The 20079-nt window shown below is 43.0% G+C and overlaps 1 protein-coding gene across 1 annotated transcript in view; it reads right to left on the reverse strand.

Annotated features, from left to right (window-relative positions):
- The window catches only part of TRHDE (thyrotropin releasing hormone degrading enzyme), a 354513-nt gene that overhangs the window by 209697 nt on the left and 124737 nt on the right, over positions 1–20079 (reverse strand). The window lies entirely within an intron of this gene.

The following is a 20079-nucleotide window of genomic DNA, read 5'->3' on the forward strand; positions in this document are numbered from 1 at the left end:
TGACGTTGTCTTTCGGTCTTCTTTTTTCTGACACTCTCCCCCCGGTTCCTTTGTACTTCCTAGTCTGGACCAGGACTGGGATCTGGCGCCAGGAACCTTTGCTTGCATCAGCCCGAGAATGTTTCCCCTGTTCTATACCCTCCCCTCTCAGGAGCCATACCCCAGGGTTCCCTTCAAGAGCCATGCAATCATGGACACCAAATCCAGGCCTTAAGCTGCCTCCCCCTACCCCCAGGGGCCTCAGCATCATCTCCAGACCCAGCCAACCCAGGGGGTGGAAGACCAGACTAGGAGATCGAACAGTGCACAATAACTTCCATTCAGGCACTGGGCTGGCCCTCGTACCATCATGCTAATGCAGCTTCTATGCATTAGAATGGAGTAAACCTTGAAAACTGGGGGGAAAAATGTATTATTAACTAGCTTCTATGGTTTGGACTTGGATTTTATATATAATTACTCACAAATTCAGGTACAATTGGTAGATCTCTGGCCAGGAGGGCTTACAGTCTAAAAGGGCCACTTACTAAGGCTTTTTCTTCATTCTGAGGTCCATAGTCCATCACTGTCTGCATTCAAAGTTAGTCGGATAAACTTATATTCAACCGTGCTACAGATGGGTTATCTTACAGTTAGCCGCCTAACTTTAGGGCAGCTCTCTGGTCTGACCAGACTTATCCAGTTAACTGAATATTGGAGTTAGGCAGATAATGGAGCCAACTAACTCATCTCTTCCCAGTTGCGCCCCCAGAATGCCCCTAACATAACCGGCTAATGAGTTAGCCAGCTAGAATCTGTCCGGATAAGTGCCCAAATCTATATTTATTTGGATAACTTTTGAGCTATCCAAACAAGATATTGTACTACATGAGTTTTCATAATCTCACAAGTCCCTTCTTCAAATGCAGCCTATTGAAAACACTTTTTATTCTTTCATTTGAGAAGCTCTAGTTGTCCAAACGGTGTGAAATAATTATCTCCAGCTATTAAAAAAATAATAAACCCTCTATCACTGCAATTACCAGAATTGTTCAGTACAGAAGTCATGCTCCGTGTAAGAGGCAAACCATATCCCAGGTTGCCCTATGCTGATCGGCAGACGCCACATTTGCATGTTATCATTTTTACAATGACCACAGCTGAATTTGGTACTTTTTTGGAAAAAAATAATTGCCATATCTTCTGCTGCCAGAGAACAGAGCATATGGGACAGTCACACTGTTTAATGTGCAAAATGTAGGAATTAAAAATATAACTGTATTAAACCGGGACTATCTAGGTTTTGTGTCCTATCACCTTCATATTCTCACCATGCAACAGTGAGCAAGTCGGTTCCTCTCCTTATACTCATTCTTTGAAACGGAGACATTACAGCCTGGCATCCTATAAATTCAGTGAAACCAAGGCAGAGGTGGATGCAGAGGGTGCTGTGATGGGTGGGGGGGAGAGCAAATTTCAAACGGCCCGCCAAGGCGCAAAGATCTGCGGCTACTTTGTAACCTGCGGTTCCCATAGGCCCCTCGTTCTCAAAGGGGCCGTCTGCACGTGATTTCCCTTCGGAAAAACGGCCCCAAGGGTAGAGAGGACCCTGCAGACTTTGCTCCTGCTCTTCCTGCGAGCAGATTTTCCCCAGAAAGCCCCGCATGTTGGTTTGAAGGCCCCGATCTAAGTGCACCGTTTCCCAGCCCCCATCTAAACAGGCCCCCCCCCCTCCCTGAGAAAGCCTCCCCTGGATCCAAATAAAAGGGACGTGAGCTTTGGAATCCTCCCACCCCCGGGGCATCCTTTTAGCTGGCTTGCATGAGGTCAGCTTTCAGACATACAATTCACCAGGTATCGAAAGTCGTCCTTAGGTTTTATGGAATTTAAAGATCATTAAGATTTTGATGTGTTTTAATTTATCAGGTTGCGCTAATTGGGTTGTTTTATGATTTATATTTTTGATCGAGAGGTCCTTAGATACGATCTCTCTTAGGTCTTTTAAATGTTAATTTTTGTTTTAATATTAAAACTTACTTTGGTGGTTTAACGTCTGCTTTTTTTGGCGCCACTGTTTGCATTAATTTTGGTTTTTAACTTGTAATTTGATTCATATATTATATTTGAAACTGTGTGCAAATTTTCTATGTTGCACTTTGCCTTCTAATAACAGTTGTTGGAAAAGGCAGAATATACATTTGTTAGATTAAATTAAGACGAGGCAAAGCTGAATATGATCAACGCAATAACCAATCAAAGCCCCAGTGGAAGAGGCTTACAGAAAGCCATTACTAAGGTGACCATACTGCAACATGTCAGAAGGGACAGACTAAGTCACTCCACATTTCATCCCACTGCATGCATAGAAATGTCTTTTTTTTTTTTTCTTATGGAACTCAGAATTACATTTCCATGCATTCAATCAGATATAACTAGGTTGGGTTGAGACTGCTTTCTTACATTTTTCTTTGGTCGGTTCAGTGCTTGTTTCTGCATTCTACCAGTTGGGAAGTGGCGTAATTGAGTTTACGAGAGGATGCATAATGCTATAGATTCTAAAAGATTAACTCCTAGAGGAAAACCCCCCGTTACCATCAAGCAGAATGCATGATTTTTTTTCAATTTTTCAAGCCACAGACTTGAAGAATGACTGCAAAATCAACTCACCAGCAGCCAAGTCCTAGTCACCCTTATTCTCCCATCACTAGGTGCCTGCCTCTGAGCTGGCCACCAACACTCTCACTCTACCTCCTTTATCTCATCGTTCTTCTATCCCATTTCTTCCTCTTCCTTTGTATTTTGCACCTATTAGATTTAATCTATAATATTGTAACCAGCCAAGTTCATTTTCAAATTAGCATTTCCATGTGCAAGTAGCTTATACTTTGTGCATACTATATTATAAAAATCAAAAGTACATGTGTATTTTCTGTTTTGTGTGCACATTTACCTGTGCAAAACAAGGGCAATTTAGGGGCATTCCAGGCAGGGCCAAGAGAAATGCATGCAAGATGCTATTATTCTGCATGCAAGCTGCTGTTTACTCTTTCAAAAAGTATAAAGACTAGGGGACACACAATGAAGTTACTAGGTGATACATTTAAGATAAATAGGAGAAAACTGGAATTTGTTGCCAGAGGATGTGGTGAAAGCTGTTAGTGTAGCTGCGTTTAAAAAAGGTTTAGACAAGTTCCTGGAGCAAAAGTCTATTAATCATTAAGGTGGTCTTGAGGAAGTTCACCATTGCTTATCATTGGGATAAGCAGCATGGAATCTAAGACCTTTTGTGAATCCTGCCAGGTACTTGTGACCTGGATTGGCCACTGTTGGAAACAGGATATGGGGCTTGATGGACCTTTGGTCTGACCCAGTATGGCAAATCTTATTTTATAAGAGACTTATGTGAATACATCAGGTGGCTTATTCCCATAATTTTACACCTGATAATTATCTAGCTTCTGTGTATAAATCAGTGATTTATGCAAGCAAGTTGTATAGCTTTTTCACAAATAAAATATATGTACAAATGTTTATAAAAAGCAGGTAGGAAAGGTATGTGCTGCCAATGCATTGCAAGTATTTCTGTGTACCCAGACAAAAGCATATTTTATAATCTGCACATCCCTGATCTCTGTAATGTCATATACATGTGTACATGGGGCCGCACGGAGTTTTCTGAAAAATTATCCTTAAAATGCATTGATAATTTATTGCAGTTAGCTTTGAGACCAAATGGATAAAGACAGAAGATTAAATATTTAGTAATAAATAAATTTACCCTTCAGATTTAAAACAATAATCTTTGCATCTCCCACTACCAATAGTCCTTCGGTGGTGCTGCTTCTAACAGATGTCCCTTTAGAAATGTCATGTAAGGTTACTTCCCCTTAGAATGAGTAGTTTGCAGCTTAGATCAATATCTACAGGCAATAGAATCTGGAACCTAGGCACACCATTGAATGATTCTTCATAAATATTGATGTTGATAAAAGTTATTGTTTGATAGTAGAGGCTGGAGTCAACACAACCAAATGTAATTCTTCTAAGAGACAACTATTGCTTGAAAAAGCAGGAGCCAGGACTGTCATCTATTTTTTCTTCTTTTGTTTTTCTGCACACAAAGTATAATAGGGTGCATAATTCAACTGCCTTTTTTGGCTGGAGTCGAACAGTTGGGTGTTCTTTTGTTTCTCTGTTGCATTTATTAAGATTCACGATATTTCCTATACACTGACCAAAACACCAGTGAGAAAATAGGCAACAAATTAAGTGTGCACAAGCAGGTCACCTACTTTACTGCAGCCATCATTACCTGTCTCTGGTGATTTGCAATGCAACACAGAGCTCAAATCTATGCTAGTAATCACCAAATGCAACTTGTGCACAATGGCTTCTACACAGAGCAATGGCTATCTTGCATACAGGCATTAACCCTTTAAAATGTAAGCAGCTTTGAAAGGTCCACAGAATATGCTGTAAATCTGTTATTGACTAATGAGCTATCAGGCACAAAAAAGCAAATTTCTCCCATTATGTTTTACATATACACATACATACAGATGTACACACACCTGTATATATACAGATAGATATTGTATAACACAAATATATATATATATATGCAACTTTTGTGACATTTATCGGAATATTCATGAAGATGTGTTAAATGTCAGTGCACCAAAATGCACCTTATTAGTGAATACACTGCACTGACAATGATGGGGCCTATGGTAGATAACACGTATTTTGGCATATTACTGCACCTTCTTGAATATGGCTGTTAGAGATTTATATAGCTTCACTATTAACGTAAATTATTATCTACTACAGTTGAATTGACTTTACAAGGATCACAAAACGGTCCACAGAGTGAGGCAGTGACACATCTGGTATTCCTTCATTAGCACTGACTATCATAAAACTGTCATTCTTTGCTCGTTTTTATTCTTGTGGAATGTTAAGAGGTCAATTAGGTAATTAGGCACTGAATTCCCAAGTTGAAGTACAACATAGACCCCCAAGACATCTTTGTATTCATACAAAATGTCTTTAAGTATGGCTCTTCTGCCTGTGCGAGTTTATTGATTGTATGCCTTAACTTTGTTCTGAGGTAACCCTGAGACAGCCTATTCTGTCATTAATCACTGGGCTACAATTAGAAGGAGTGCACCAACTTTTCCGGTTAGCCAATTTGTTAAATTTGCATGTTGACAACACTCCTGAGGGAATATTAAGAGCAAAAGATTTTGCTGGTGGCAGAAAAGCATCGCTAAGTACTACTTGCTGGGTAATACTAGGACTTAAAGGTTTGGGGAGAAGTGAAATTGTGGGGTAAATCAATCTTTATTGTGTGTGCCTTGATTAAAAGCTAAGACAGGTAAGAGATTTCTTTTAATGGCTGTGGTCTGGGCTTTTAAGTAAGATAGAAACAGTAAGGGATTTCTTTGGTGTGTTTGGGCCTTGAATTTAAAATAAATAAATAAAAGGTAGGTAACTTGCTTTGAAAAGGCATCAGAGAAGTGAGATTGATTTGAGTAGCTGTCAAGTTGTTAAACAGGAACAGAATCAGTGGGTCATTTTGGCAAACTAATTGAAGAGAGAACCATCAAAGGAAGTTTGTTAATACTAACTCCCTTTGAAGTACAAGATTTGCAGGGGAAGAGCTCAGTCACCCACCATCTTGAGGGAATACTGAGAGAAGATTTTTCTGGTGGCTGAAGAGGATCGGTGAGTACTGCTTGCTGGGTAATACTAGGACTTAAAGGTTTGGGGAGAAGTGAAATTGTGGGGTAAATCAATCTTTATTGTGTGTGCCTTGATTAAAAGCTAAGACAGGTAAGAGATTTCTTTTAGTGGCTGAGGTCTGGGCTTTTAAGTAAGATAGAAACAGTAAGGGATTTCTTTGGTGTGTTTGGGCCTTGAACTTAAAATAAATAAATAAAAGGTAGGTAACTTGCTTTGAAAAGGCATTAGAGAAGTGTGATTGATTTGAGTAGCTGTCAAGTTGTTAAACAGCAACAAAATCAGTGGGTCATTCTGGCAAACTAATTGAAGAGAGAATCATCAAAGGAAGTTTGTTAATACTAACTCTCTTTGAAGTACAAGATTTGCAGGGGAAGAGCTCAGTCACCCTCCCTCTTGAGGGAATACTGAGAGAAGATTTTTCTGGTGGCTGAAGAGGATCGGTGAGTACTGCTTGCTGGGTAATACTGGGACTTAAAGGTTTGGGGAGAGGTAAAGGTTTGGGGATATATCAATCTTCACTGTGTGCCTTGATTAAAAGCTAGGACAGGTAGTGTGAGTGTGTTTGGCTCTTGAATTAAAACAAAAAGCAGGCTAGGAATAGTAAGGAATTTCTTGAGTGTTTGCGAGCTAGTGTAAGTTAGTATTTTTTGTAAGTATTAGAACTGTGAGTTTACAAAGGCTTTTACATGAACTGAAAAGGTGAGAATTCTGGCTCCTGGGGAATTAGTCTCTAGCTTAAAGCCCCTCTAACTCCCACCCACCCCAGCCTTTTTTTTTTTTTCTTCAGTTAAATAGATAACCTTCACCCCAATTAAAAGGAATCTCTTCTAAATAAAAGTCAGTGAGTTTGAATATCATACAATTAACCCTGATTTTAGTGACTAACCTTAGTCTTGTTGCTGATCAAACTCATATCTCCTTAGTTATCAAGTTAAAATTCTTAGACTTTAAAAAACACCAAATAATTTAAAATCCCTTAAATTGAGAGACATACCTACTCCTTAATCAGCTTTTAAAAACTTTAACTACTTAATAAAACTATGATACAGACAGAAGTCCAGCAGTGAGTTGAGCCTATCCAGTCTTTTGCATCAAATGCCGCATGTATGATTCTTTACCTGCTGGTGAGAGGTTGTATGTGTGCACCAGGCGCAAAGAGCTCCTGGCTTCTCAGATAATAAGTCCGATCTCTGGAGGCTAGTGTTGCAGACCTGAAGGAGCTGAGGCAGACAGAGAGGTATATAGAGGAGTCCTTCAGGGACATAGTAAGGTGGTCCAAACTTAGGTCAAGTAGTACTTGTGCTGCTTTGGAGAAGCAAGGTCACCTGAAAAGATACCATCACCGTGGTATGGCAGGAAGTGATCCTGTAGCTAGGACCTGCCCTCCAGGTGATTCCTTATCCTCACACACAGAGGATGACTCTCCAGGCCATGTGCCCAGGAGGGAAGGGTTACAATGGTCAGATCAAAGACATTCACATGTACTCTGATCTGTATCAAGCCTTGGACTCCTCTCATGTTGGCCCATGGATAGCCAGCAGATTGCAAAAACCTCTGGGTATTTCCAGTCTGTGTGCAATTGCATGCCATCAGACAGACACACCACATTGTGTCAACATGCTGCCATCCAATGTCTTACTACATCTTATGACAATCTCATTGTATTTTCATTGAACGCTTGCTATTTGAGGAATATATTGAAATCTGCACGGACAGCTAATTTCAGCTTTATGGTGTGCCTGACTGAGGTACCTTTTTAACAAATTATATTCCATTGCGATGCATTTTTGCTCAAATAAAATGTCACCAAAGAACGTCACCTTTTTTTTTTTTTTTTGTTTAAAAAAAGGCTATGCACCCATTTCTGAGCAGGGGTGTTAAATATTTCAGCTTTCATCATGAGATATAAATCTCAAGTCAGTTGACTTTTTGCACCATTTAAAGCACAGGGCTTTGATGAATCGATAGAAGGTCTGAATAATTTATTTGTTTGCAAGGGAAACGGTGGACTGGATCAGATCGCGCCCTTCACAGCAATATTCCTGCAGTCACAGTATTAGATTACGTTGTGAGCTAGAGTCCTTATGCTCTAACTAGAAAAGTGGCTGAGGAGAATTTGCTGTCCTGTCACTTCTCTGAGTCTGTACACTGGACACATTTCAATAGGTACAAAAAAAAAAGAAGTCTAAATTGTTTCCCGGTGAGGAGTGTGAAACATGTTTTCTCTGAGCACAGTTATTTTTATTCATTTTCATTAATGCCCACCACATGTTGGATCGTTTTTCAATTGCAAATTCTGGTCTCTCTTGGCATTAGCTCTTTCCAGGTCTGATATAATAAGCTGTGCATTAAAACTGTGCGCTGAAATTCAGCGCACAATTTTTTTTTTTTAACACCTGCACTAAAAACAATTGTAACTCCGATGCAGTGAGTTACTGGTAGGGAAATGCAGTGGGCATTTAACAAATGCATGGAATCCAAAATGCGTGCATAGTACCGAGTTACAATGTGCGCTCGATCTTTTAAACAGGTTGTGTGCACATTTCAATCAGGGAGGGTCTTTGTATCCTCTGGTCCCGATGTAACGTACCCAAATCCGGTTTTCAGCGCACATAACATGATTTATGCATAGAAAGCACAATTTGTCCACAAAGTGCAATTTCTGCGCACAGATCTTGTTTTGAGCATAGAAAACTCAATTAACGTGCAGAAAACCTGAGTTCTGCACAGATCAGGTGGCCTGCGCATAAACCTCCCAAGTACAGGCCCCCAGCACCAGGAACTCCAGGTTCAGCCCACAGACCAACCCTGGCCACGGGAACTTTACACCACCTTTGACCCGGAGTAAAAGTTTGAGGGTTAAGAGAACAATGGGTGAAGCCTACGCACCTGTCTGCATTGGGGGTTAATAACTAACGCCGTCAATAAGATGGGGTCTGGAAGGAGGGAGTGTTAATTTATACACACATGCCATTGCGTGGTTGTGAACAAGCTTTTGGGAACAAAACTCCTTGTTAAATAGGGAATGAAGTTCTGCACCCAAAACTGTGCGCACAGGGGCTCGCTAGCATGCACACACAGCCCAGAGCACCTTCTTGCATCGGGCCTGCTGTTTTGTGATTTTCTAATCTGAACACTGTAAACAGGGAAGCTTTTAAAACCTTTCCACCACTACAGTTGAAAAACCATAAGTGCCAGAGTAACAGCACCATGGCTGAAAAAGATTTTTAAAAAAAAAAGGGGGGGGGGGGGGATATGTCTTTCATGCCTTCCCAGAGATACTGCCATGAGGTCATCTAAACAGAAAGACAATTGTCATTGCCTGATCAATAAGATCCAACTGATGCATAATTTAAACATGAGTGTGACAGGGCTTTCATTCTTCCGTCTGGCACCGACTTTCTGAAACTGGAAAGCTGTGATTAGGGTTATAAAAAGCTGGAGTCCTAATGTACACGTCCAAGTACCAAATCAATGCAGTGTCTTTTTTTTTTTTTTTTTTTATAGTCCTACCTCTCAGTGAGCCTCCAGGCTCTCCCGGCTGCAATGACATCATGCTTTCTCCTTCCAGACTAATGCTTTCCTGCTCTTCTCTCCCCCTGCCCCCATTCCCCTACTGATGACTCTTCCCCCAGAGCCGGCTCTCTAGGGACATTAAAAATTCACAATGCGTTGGGCATCTGCTGCTTATATCAAAAGTCCTCTCAGAGCCCATCTCTTTGTTTACGCCAGTTGATGTTAGGTAATACTTTTGTGCTGCAATGATAAGCAATGAAAGGCAGTAATAAATTGCCCTGTGCTGCTGATATGTCTTCTGGGTCTGCAGCAAACTGTTTGATCTCAAACACTGGTGTGCTTTCAGGTACCTTCAAGGGATTCAATAAATTACTAGCCCTGGACCTTTTTTAAAAAAAAAAAAATAAAAAAATTCTGCCGCACATCTGTGTGGCCAATAGAGCCTGCACCCCCAGAGGGAGCCAATAAAAAAAAAAAAGGCTTGCAGTCCGCGGAGCAGATGGGGGGGGGGGGGGGCCTCATGGGTGGGACCGATCGCGGGGACCACTCTGCAGCTCAGGCACTGATGGCTTCTGAGGTAGAAGGCGGGACCTTGCTTCAGCTGAAAGAAAGATGGCCGCTTTTTACCTCCTATGAAAAGTAGGCCAGCAGGGAGTGTGGGACTGGGATGGGACCTCTGCCAGGCTCGGAGCTAACTTCTGCCCTGCCGGGGAGTAGAAAGTCTGAAAAGGGAGAGGAGGCTGGGGAGCATGTGTATGTGTGTAAGCCAGGGCACTCATGTATGTGTATGAGGAGAGGAGTTGTGTGATCATGGGGGGGGGGGGGGGGAAGTGTATGAAATTGACCCCCCCCCCTTCCACCAATCCACAACTATCTCAAGGTGATTGGAAATTAAACATCCCAAGTAAGGACTGCAGGAAATTTTAAAATCCTTATTAGTTTCATTATTGAATGCATTTTTTTAATATTATATTGGTGTTTTGGGACATTTATAAACATTTTTATGAGGTTTTATTATTAGATGTTCTATTCATCAACTGTTTTTAAATATTTATTCTTTTTATTTTTATGGTTTTACTATTATGATTGAGGTTTCATTTGTCTTGAATTTAGAGTTTGTCTATCTTTCTGTGTTCTGCATGTGTGACCAAGGGGAGGGATTTCTGCCAGTGTATAGTTTCTGAGCAGGGGTCTATAGCAGTCCATCTTGTTCTGTTTTCAGTGGGAGGTGTATTGGTCTTTAATGCTTGATGTAATATTTGCAGTGCTACTCTTTCCTGGGTAGAGCTTTTGCTGTTTGAGTCCTGGGAGTTAGTGTTGTTTTGATGCTGCAGATTTGTTTCTTGGGGTAAACTGTATTTTTGGTAGGCTGTGATGGCTTTTATTGGACTGTATACGTATTATCCAAAAATAATATATGTGAGCTATTGAGACCATGTAGGACATGTCTTTAGATGTGAATGTCTTTGATTTGACATCTAAAGAAGGGACCTATGTAGTTTTAAAAGCTTTTATACATATATTTTTAGGCAGCCTGGCTTGTTTTGTTTTCTTAATAGAAGGTGTATTGGTGTTTAGGGTCTTATGCAATATTTGCTGCTTTGCCTTTTCATAGGTAGGGTTGTTACTGCTTGAGTGCTGGCAGTTAATGCTGTTTTGGTATGGGAAGTTTATTATATTGTTAATTGTTTATGGCATTCTGAGGGCCAAGCCACAAACCCAACACATGTTCAAATGAGGGCCTAATGCCATATGGATTCCAAGTATCTTCCGTGTCTTGGGGAGAGGGGACTGAGGGAGCGAGACTGCTGGAGACCTGGGGGAGGGAGTATGGGAGAGGAGAGGGAACTGAGGGAGCGAGACTGCTGAAGACCTGGGGGAGGGAGTATGGGAGAGGAGAGGGAACTGAGGGAGCGAGACTGCTGGAGACCTGGGGGAGGGAGTATGGGAGAGGAGAGGGAACTGAGGGAGCGAGACTGCTGAAGACCTGGGGGAGGGAGTATGGGAGAGGAGAGGGAACTGAGGGAGCGAGACTGCTGGAGATCTGGGGGAGGGAGTATGGGAGAGGAGAGGGAACTGAGGGAGCGAGACTGCTGGAGACCTGGGGGAGGGAGAATGGGAGAGGAGAGGGAACTGAGGGAGCGAGACTGCTGGAGACCTGGGGGAGGGAGTATGGGAGAGGAGAGGGAACTGAGGGAGCGAGACTGCTGGAGACCTGGGGGAGGGAGTATGGGAGAGGAGAGGGAACTGAGGGAGCGAGACTGCTGGAGACCTGGGGGAGGGAGTATGGGAGAGGAGAGGGAACTGAGGGAGCGAGACTGCTGAAGACCTGGGGGAGGGAGTATGGGAGAGGAGAGGGAACTGAGGGAGCGAGACTGCTGGAGATCTGGGGGAGGGAGTATGGGAGAGGAGAGGGAACTGAGGGAGCGAGACTGCTGGAGACCTGGGGGAGGGAGAATGGGAGAGGAGAGGGAACTGAGGGAGCGAGACTGCTGGTGATTTGGGGGTAGGGGGATGGGAGTGGAGTGGAGTGGAGATTGGGCTGAAAGGTCGAGACTCAATCCCCTGCTATAAATGTCACCGCATGCCGCTGATATCAAACAATGGTACCCAGGTGTAGACTCATTGGAACTTGTGTTGGATGTCGAGTCGACAGCTCCTGACACTTAGGGAGGGTCATTTTGAAAGGCATTTCCCAGGATAAAACAAGGTATTATGTGCGGACATGGATTGCTCTAGAATTGGCCGCCTGATACATGTGTACACTTAAGCAGGTATGTACTGTCTGCACGCAGGTTTACTGGGACTGAGTGGAGGCCTTCCCAGGAACGGACCTGGGGAGGGGGCTTGGGACTTGAGTGCTTACTTCTGGATTTTCAAAACTATGCAGGTACATTTGAAAATTTCCAGCGCAGGGGTAAATTGCGTGTGGATAGTTTTCAGAGCAAACAGACGTGCGTAAGGTCACTTTTAAAACTGGTATAACTTACGTGCCTATCTGCAGACTTTCTTATGCGGGCTGTTACAGAATTGCCCTTCTCTGTTTAGAGTTAGCAACTAAAGTGTTACATCGTGTAGCCAGTCCAATAGTTTAATTTCTGTCAAACTGCATTATTAAGTGAGATATAAAGATGCCGCGGAATCATTCTCTGATTTTTCTAGATGTTAATATATATTTCCAGGAGATTTATAATGTACACGGAGTGGAATAGCAATCAAAATATATATATAAAAATACTTTAGGCCGTTGCCATAATCCAGAACGTTTTCACATCTACTACTGAAATATCAAAGGGCAGGATCACTGCCATGCAAAACAGGGGCTTCTCTCACCGACACAACCACGATCACATTCCAGACTCACGACAGTGCTTTGCTAGACAATTGAGACACTGGATGCTAAAAATATGAAGGATCATGTGCATACAATCGCCTTTCTACCCCTTTTGCCTTCGTGTGATATAATCTCTGCTAACGTGATGTGAACAGACCAGGGTTCGGCCACCTGCATCTCTCGAGCCTCAGGTGGCTCTTTCGATACCTGCCCTCGGCTCCTGTGTCACTGGCAGTCTGGCTCCAACGATTCCCTCGGGCCACACAGGGGAAGGACGTTATCCTCGGCCCATGAGGCCAAATATGAGAGCGGCGCAGTCATCGGCCACGCAGGCTGCAGGGGCAGGCCTCATCATCGTCAGCCTGCGCGGCCACCCCGAACGAGGAAGATGGAGCCTTCAGCTGCCCGGGCTGCAGGAAGAAGCCTCCTTATCAGCCACTTGAACTGCAGGAGCGAGAGGAGGACCTCAGCAGCCCCAGCGGAGGGAAGGTGAGCATCGGCACCCAGAGGTCCCGGCTGAAAGAGGCAAGGTCATGGATCAGTACTGGCTGATGAATTGCCCGGTTTGCAACAGGATTGCATTTCCGGAAAAATGTTTTAATAAGTGTGCCAAGTCTTATGCATTTAATAGTGGGTTCAGCTTCCAACATGCCTCATTTACAACAAAAACCTTCCAACAACAAAACAATGAAACATGGAAAGATTTTATTTAAAAAAAAAAAAAAAACCCCCCACACATTATGGGCCTTACTTTCAAAAGCATTTACATGCTTAAACCTGGGTTTCATGCATATAAATGTGAAATTGCTACAATACATGCCACTGAATAGTCAATAGGCTTTTGAAAAATGCTATGATCGCATACTGCATTTATATGCCTACCTCCTTTGAAAATTCACCTGATAATGTTTTCTGCACAGCATCCAGCTGGTGATCGAATTAAAAAGTCTCAGAATAGCTACAACACAAATCAATACAAGGGACGTGTACATTTGCCAAATGGGTAAAATCATCAGATGATTTTGAGGCAGCTCATGCAATTGCTAATAGTGGAAAGCCATTCACAGGTGGAGAATACATGAAGGAATGTTTTCTTAAAGTATCAGAGCACCTTTTTTTTTTTTTTAACTAATTTTAAAAAGCTAAACAAAATAGTTCACAAACTAAGGAATAAGCCATTATCTGCAAAGATAGCAAAAGCTCAAATTGTAAAGATGGATGCTGACATAAGCTGCCAGCAGGTTCGTGACATTACGCGGGCCCCACTGTTTTCTATTGTCTGGGATGATTCTTGTGATTTGCATGGTATTATAAGGGTTGCCCTTTTCAGTAGCCACGTTAACTTCCAGTGACCTCAAAAAAACAAACCAAAAACTGATAGAACCATTGCCACTCAAAGGACAAAACCCGGAGGGAGGTATTGGATCTGCTGTCACTAAGTGCTTACAACTAAAAGAAATCCAACTTCAACAAATAATCTCTGTTCCTACAGATGGGTCACCCAGCCTGAGAGGAGCTCACAAGGCTTTTGTTTCCTTATTTTAAAAAGGTACAGCACGCGACGCAATTTCCCTTCGCTGCATAATCCTCCAGGAGGTCCACGATGCACAAATCTTTCCAGAGGAAAGATCAAAAGTAATGGATTTAATTGGGCAGACTGTCAACAAAATAATGGCTAACGGTCCTAATCATCGGCGGTTTTCTTGAAGAAGTCAACAGCCAAATATTCCCATCTCCACAGGCATGACACGGTGAGATGGCTTTCCAGGGGTGATGTGTTACGGTGGTTTGCATCCTGTCTTGAGGAAGTGAAGAGAAGGGCCTTAAAAACGTGGCATTAACAGATCCTTGTTGGTTACAGAAAGTCTGCTTTATGGTGCACATAACTGCTCACCTAAATGTGCTAGAAGGCTCTCTTTATTCCCAAGAGGCAATACCGAAAGGCACACTGGTCCATTTCCCAGCCCTGAAGCAATAGAAAGACAAATGTCTGTGATACTGACATGATGTTCCTTGCAGAAGTGTTACTCAAAATGCAATCTGCTTTTGCTGTGCGATTCCAAGATTTCAGAAGTGAGAAATCAACTTTGCAGATTCTGTTGATTTGCCCTTGAAGCTGACTCTTCTTCTGCACTGAATTTTTCAGCATTTCCTGCAATTGATCGAGCATAATTTGAGCTTGAATTAGAGGGTTTATAGGCCAAGGAATTCGAAAATGAAAGACGCTGTCACAGAGCTGGAGAATCTGGAACGGCAGAAATCTCTGCTGGCACGACACTGCAAGTGGATGAAAACTGAAAGTTTTTAAAAACACCACCAAATTGTATTTGGCATTTAGATTTGTCTGCCTGACAGCTACGGTCAACTGAAGAAATACGCAATTGGGATTCTCTCAATCTTTGGGTCGACATGCTTTTGTGAGGAAGCCTTTTCTAACACAAATCTTTATTTAAAAAAAACAAAACACTGAGGAGCTGGCTGAAAGAGCTGCCTGAAAAGGAAAATCGCAGAGCGTTCTCCAAACACTGACCAGTGCTCTAAAGAGGTCCAAGAGCGGAACACGCACTAAGGGAACCCTGACCTACGCGCCGTCGCCTTGCTTAAAGACAGAAGCAGCTTTCAGCAAAACTGGAATAGGAGATCCAGTGACCCCAGAAAAGAAAGAAGGGGATTCATTTGATTCTTTGTCAAAGTCTGCAAGTGAGGGTCAGAGCAGCCTCCCTGCCGGGAGCAGAGCCCGGTCACCTTAAGAAAATGCCATACTGGGTCAGACCAAGGGTCCATCAAGCCCAGCATCCTGTTTCCAACAGTGGCCAATCCAGGCCATAAGAACCTGGCAAGTACCCAAAAACTAAGTCTCTTCCATGTAACCATTGCTAATGGCAGTGGCTATTCTCTAAGTGAACTTAATAGCAGGTAATGGACTTCTCCTCCAAGAACTTATCCAATCCTTTTTTAAACACAGCTATACTAACTGCACTAACCACATCCTCTGGCAACAAATTCCAGAGTTTAATTGTGCGTTGAGTAAAAAAGAACTTTCTCCGATTAGTTTTAAATGTGCCCCATGCTAACTTCATGGAGTGTCCCCTAGTCTTTCTACTACCCGAAAGAGTAAATAACCGATTCACATCTACCCGTTCTAGACCTCTCATGATTTTAAACATCTCTATCATATCCCCCCTCAGCCATCTCTTCTCCAAGCTGAAAAGTCCTAACCTCTTTAGTCTTTCCTCATAGGGGAGCTGTTCCATTCCCCTTATCATTTTGGTTGCCCTTCTCTGTACCTTCTCCATCGCAATTATATCTTTTTTGAGATTTGGCGACCAGAATTGTACACAGTATTCAAGGTGCGGTCTCACCATGGAGCGATACAGAGGCATTATGACATTTTCCGTTTTATTCACCATTCCCTTTCTAATAATTCCCAACATTGTTTGCTTTTTTGACTGCCGCAGCACACTGAACCGACGACTTCAATGTGTTATCCACTATGACGCCTAGATCTCTTTCTTGGGTTGTAGCACCTTCCCCTCCTGCTGGACAGAGGCGGCAGCTGCAGAGTCAGAGCTTCCCCAACCCCACCCACACACACCCCCCCGGATACAAATGGGAACGGACGCCAGCAGGAGGGCTGCAGCTGCCCCCACCAATGTAAAAGAACTAAGCCACCACCCCCAGCCCAAACCAGTGGCCAGCAGCTGAAGGAGCCCCTGTCACCTCATTCCTGCCAGATGGAGGCAGCAGAAGCAGCAGCTGAAGGCCCTCCATCAAGAGAAAACCAGTGAGACGGCAACGTCTGCTTGGAACGTCTGCAGATGCCTGGAACAAACATCAGACTCGCTGCCTCCTATGCGCCACGGTTTGGCTGCTCTCCCCCGTATGCCCGGAAGGTCCTTGGTTAAAGGTTAAATAGTGTAGTTGACCTGTTAGTCCATGAATACCGGGAAATAAAGATCAATAAACAGAAAATATAAGGTGATAACTTTTTATTGGCCTAACGTAATACATTTCAGGATGAATTTTTAAAAAGCTGGGAGGAGGGGGGGCGGTTTGAGCGCAAATGAGCTTTATAAAAATTGCCCGGAGGCTGTGCATGTAGAAGCGTGGGCGAAAACAATTTGGCAGGTACTTTCACACGCGTTCCAAAGAGACCTTCCTGAGAAAACCGTTTCATTTGCCTGCGCGCACATTTACCCATGGAGATGTGCACGGGCCTCTCATGTGGGCTTCCACACTCAGCCACTAATTTTGTGAAGCTGATTTACAGGCCCAAGTCTGCTTTGAAAAGCTGAGTTAATGTCTGCAGGTACTTTACCCTCTTCCTGATTAGCCTTTAGGAGCTACACTCCCTTCATCTGGTCAAAAGAAAACTAGCAGGTCACAGCGTCTTCTTTTGCTGTGATCTGCTCATTTGGAGCGTTGGCGCCTAAACGTTAGTCAAGAAATGTATTAAATTAGTCCAACAAAAAGGTAGCACCTTGTTTTGTTTTTTTTTTGGTTTATTGTGAAATTACCCCAGGCACGATACTGAATGAAAGAGCAGCGGGTGCGGAAAGACAATTCATTGAAAGTTAAACCTGCAACTTTCTGATGCAAGTAAAAATGTAACCTGCTGCAGCCCTGCCATTGCCTTTCTTCTTGTTCTTTAAGGTGGAGTTGCAGAAATCCAGCTTGGACTCTCTCTACCCCCTTGGGATCATGCCAGGTACTTGTGGCCTGGATTGGCCACTGTTGGATACGGAATACTGGGCACGATGGACCCTTGGTCTGACCCAGTGTGGCAAGTCTTATGTTCTCTTCTGTGGACCAACATAAATGAGATGTGCAGGGCACACATATCACCTAGTGCCTAAAGGATAGAGACAGTTAAATACAGCAATGCTATAAAGTACAGCAAGCAAATATTTTCCATACGGGCATCCAAAGGGAGAGGGGTAGATTCAAGAGCAACACTGAAAAACATTTCTTCACAGAAGAGGTGCCCGATGTATATAGAATGACCTCCTGGTAGAGGCAGCAAAGACAAAATTGGGGACGGAGCTCAAGAAACCCTGGGAGAAGCGCGGAGATCTCCACTGCCGAAGAGAAAGGAAGGCCAAAGATCAACCGGGGTCCCTGACACTGCAGCCAAATCAAGATGGGGAAAGTGGCGTGACTGTAAGGTGCTCATCTGCTGTCATTCTCTGCTTCCAGTGAAAAAGATGTCCAATGGCCAGGCATCCCCTAATCACAAATCTCTAACATGCTGCGTACTGGAGGATTCTCTGGGCACCACTCTCCCCACCTACTCGTCAGTGTCACTGCAATGCATCGCGAAGGAAAAGCAATGAACTCCAGTTCCTGTACCGTAAGCCTGGGAAAGAGAGCATGCAGCTGGAAGCATGTCGACTTATTGGGCACATGCATCAAGCACAGTCAGTCATGCTTCCAGCGGGCCCTAAAACCATCATTCTGCCATCTAAGAATCTGGATGCATGCTAGAAATGATGCTACTCCTCTGACATGTACACTTCCAGTCCTTATCAGCTGCACGATTCAGAGAGATGCTCCAACAATGCTGGCACTCTGTATAGCACGATGTTAGCTATGCAAATGACTTTAGACCACATGTAGACACTGTAGGGCCAACAGAAACTGTGCAAAGAAAGAAACAGAGATGCGAGAGCCCTTCCCTGATTTATCGTGCCTCGGCGCCTCCGTCTCACCTCGAAGGAACAGAAGGAAGGGGGAGGAAAAATGATCTTACTCTTCAAAGTTAGCAGATAATGTCATACACAGCGACAGTCCTGCTACTGATTTCATTTACCCCTGTTAACTATCATATTTCCCTTTTATGCCTTTGGCTTCTAATTATTCATTTATTTATTTATTTTAAGCATTTTATATACCGAGATACGTTGGGAACATCATCTCGGTTTACAGATAACGCAACCTAGCAAAAAGCTTCCCAGGGAACAGTTGTCAACAGAAATTAACAAGGAACAGGATAAGGGGGGGTGAACTGAGTGAAAGGGGCAGCATGTACAAGTATATACAAGAGATTTACAAGTATATACAAGAAATTAACAATAGATTAGTAATTAATAGATGACAGCTTTCTATTACCCCAGGCAAACTGGCTTACTCTGTTGTACAGAGGGGGTACAGTTGTCCTATTTCCTTTCTTGGATTATGCAAGTTAGGGAAAAAAAATTAGAACTGTGTCTCTGTACATTTTCCACTGGAAAATGGAATAACGATTGAGCGACACAACCCATGCTGGAAAATGAGAAAGTGCACTCCTGTAAATCTCCTGCTAACTCAACTGTTTGGTTTTTTTTTTTTTGTTTGTTTTTTTTTTAGCTGAGTGTTACAACTGAGTCCTTGCTTTAAAACCCGATGGAATCAAGTTCTGCCTCCGAGATGCCATCATTAGCCACCCCTTGCTGCTCGGCCCTCAGCAAAAAAGATTGCACTGACCGTTCCGTTCATTTAATGAATCTGGCGGTCTCAGGGCGGGGTGAAGGGAGAAGACATAAAAAACGAATGGTGTCAGGAGCGAAGGGAAAAGAAAACTCAACATGCACGGCCACCCCTGATGCAAAAAAAAAAAAAGACAGAACAGAACAGAAAGATCTGTGGTGATCTACCCATAACGTCCCTCTAAGAAAGAAAACCAATCTTGTTTGGCAGCATTTTCTTCTTTTGCAGGAAGCCTCCATACTGCGGATGAATGATTATTACCGGGATCACTGTTTGAGCAAAAGTCGGTCGCCCTTAGGAGGTGAATCTGATGGATGTCTGCCCTTTCCCTTGCTGCATCTTGCATGTTCTCCGTGGAGGAACAGATTTTCGTTGTCTGATTTATAGGAATCTTGTACACCTGTTTTGGGCATGTTTGAGGAATTTTATGAATATTCCTATTACAGATCTCTTATCATATAAAAATGCCCCAGTTTCTATAGAAAAGGATTAATTTGCAAATCATTAGATATTTTGTTGTGACAAAGGAATGACATGAACTAGTAAGACACTTCTACATACATTGACCTTAAAGAGGAATAGTTAGAGCATAAGAACATAAGAATTGCCATATCGGGTCAGACCGAGGGGGTCCATCAAGCCCAGCATCCTGTTTCCAGCAGTGGCCAAACCAGGTCACAAGTACCTGGCAAGATACCAGAGAGTAGATAGATCCCATACTGATAACACTCAGGGATAAGTAGTGACTTTGCCCAAGTCTACATGGTTAATAACAGTTTATGAACTTCTCCTCCAGGAACTTGTCCAAACCTTTTTTAAACCCAGTTACATTGACTGCCTTTACCACATCTTCGGGCAATGAATTCCAAAGCTTAATTGTGCATGGAGTGAAAAACGTTTCTCCAATTTGTTTTAAATGTGCTACTTACTAACTTCATGGAGTGTCCCCTGGTCTATTTTTTTGAAACGTAAATAACAGATTCAAATTTACCCATTCTATTCCACTCATGATTTTATAGACCTCTATCATATCCCCCCCT

The sequence above is a fragment of the Rhinatrema bivittatum genome, chromosome 4 (genome assembly GCF_901001135.1).
Source record: "Rhinatrema bivittatum chromosome 4, aRhiBiv1.1, whole genome shotgun sequence".
NCBI classification, from domain to species: domain Eukaryota; kingdom Metazoa; phylum Chordata; class Amphibia; order Gymnophiona; family Rhinatrematidae; genus Rhinatrema; species Rhinatrema bivittatum.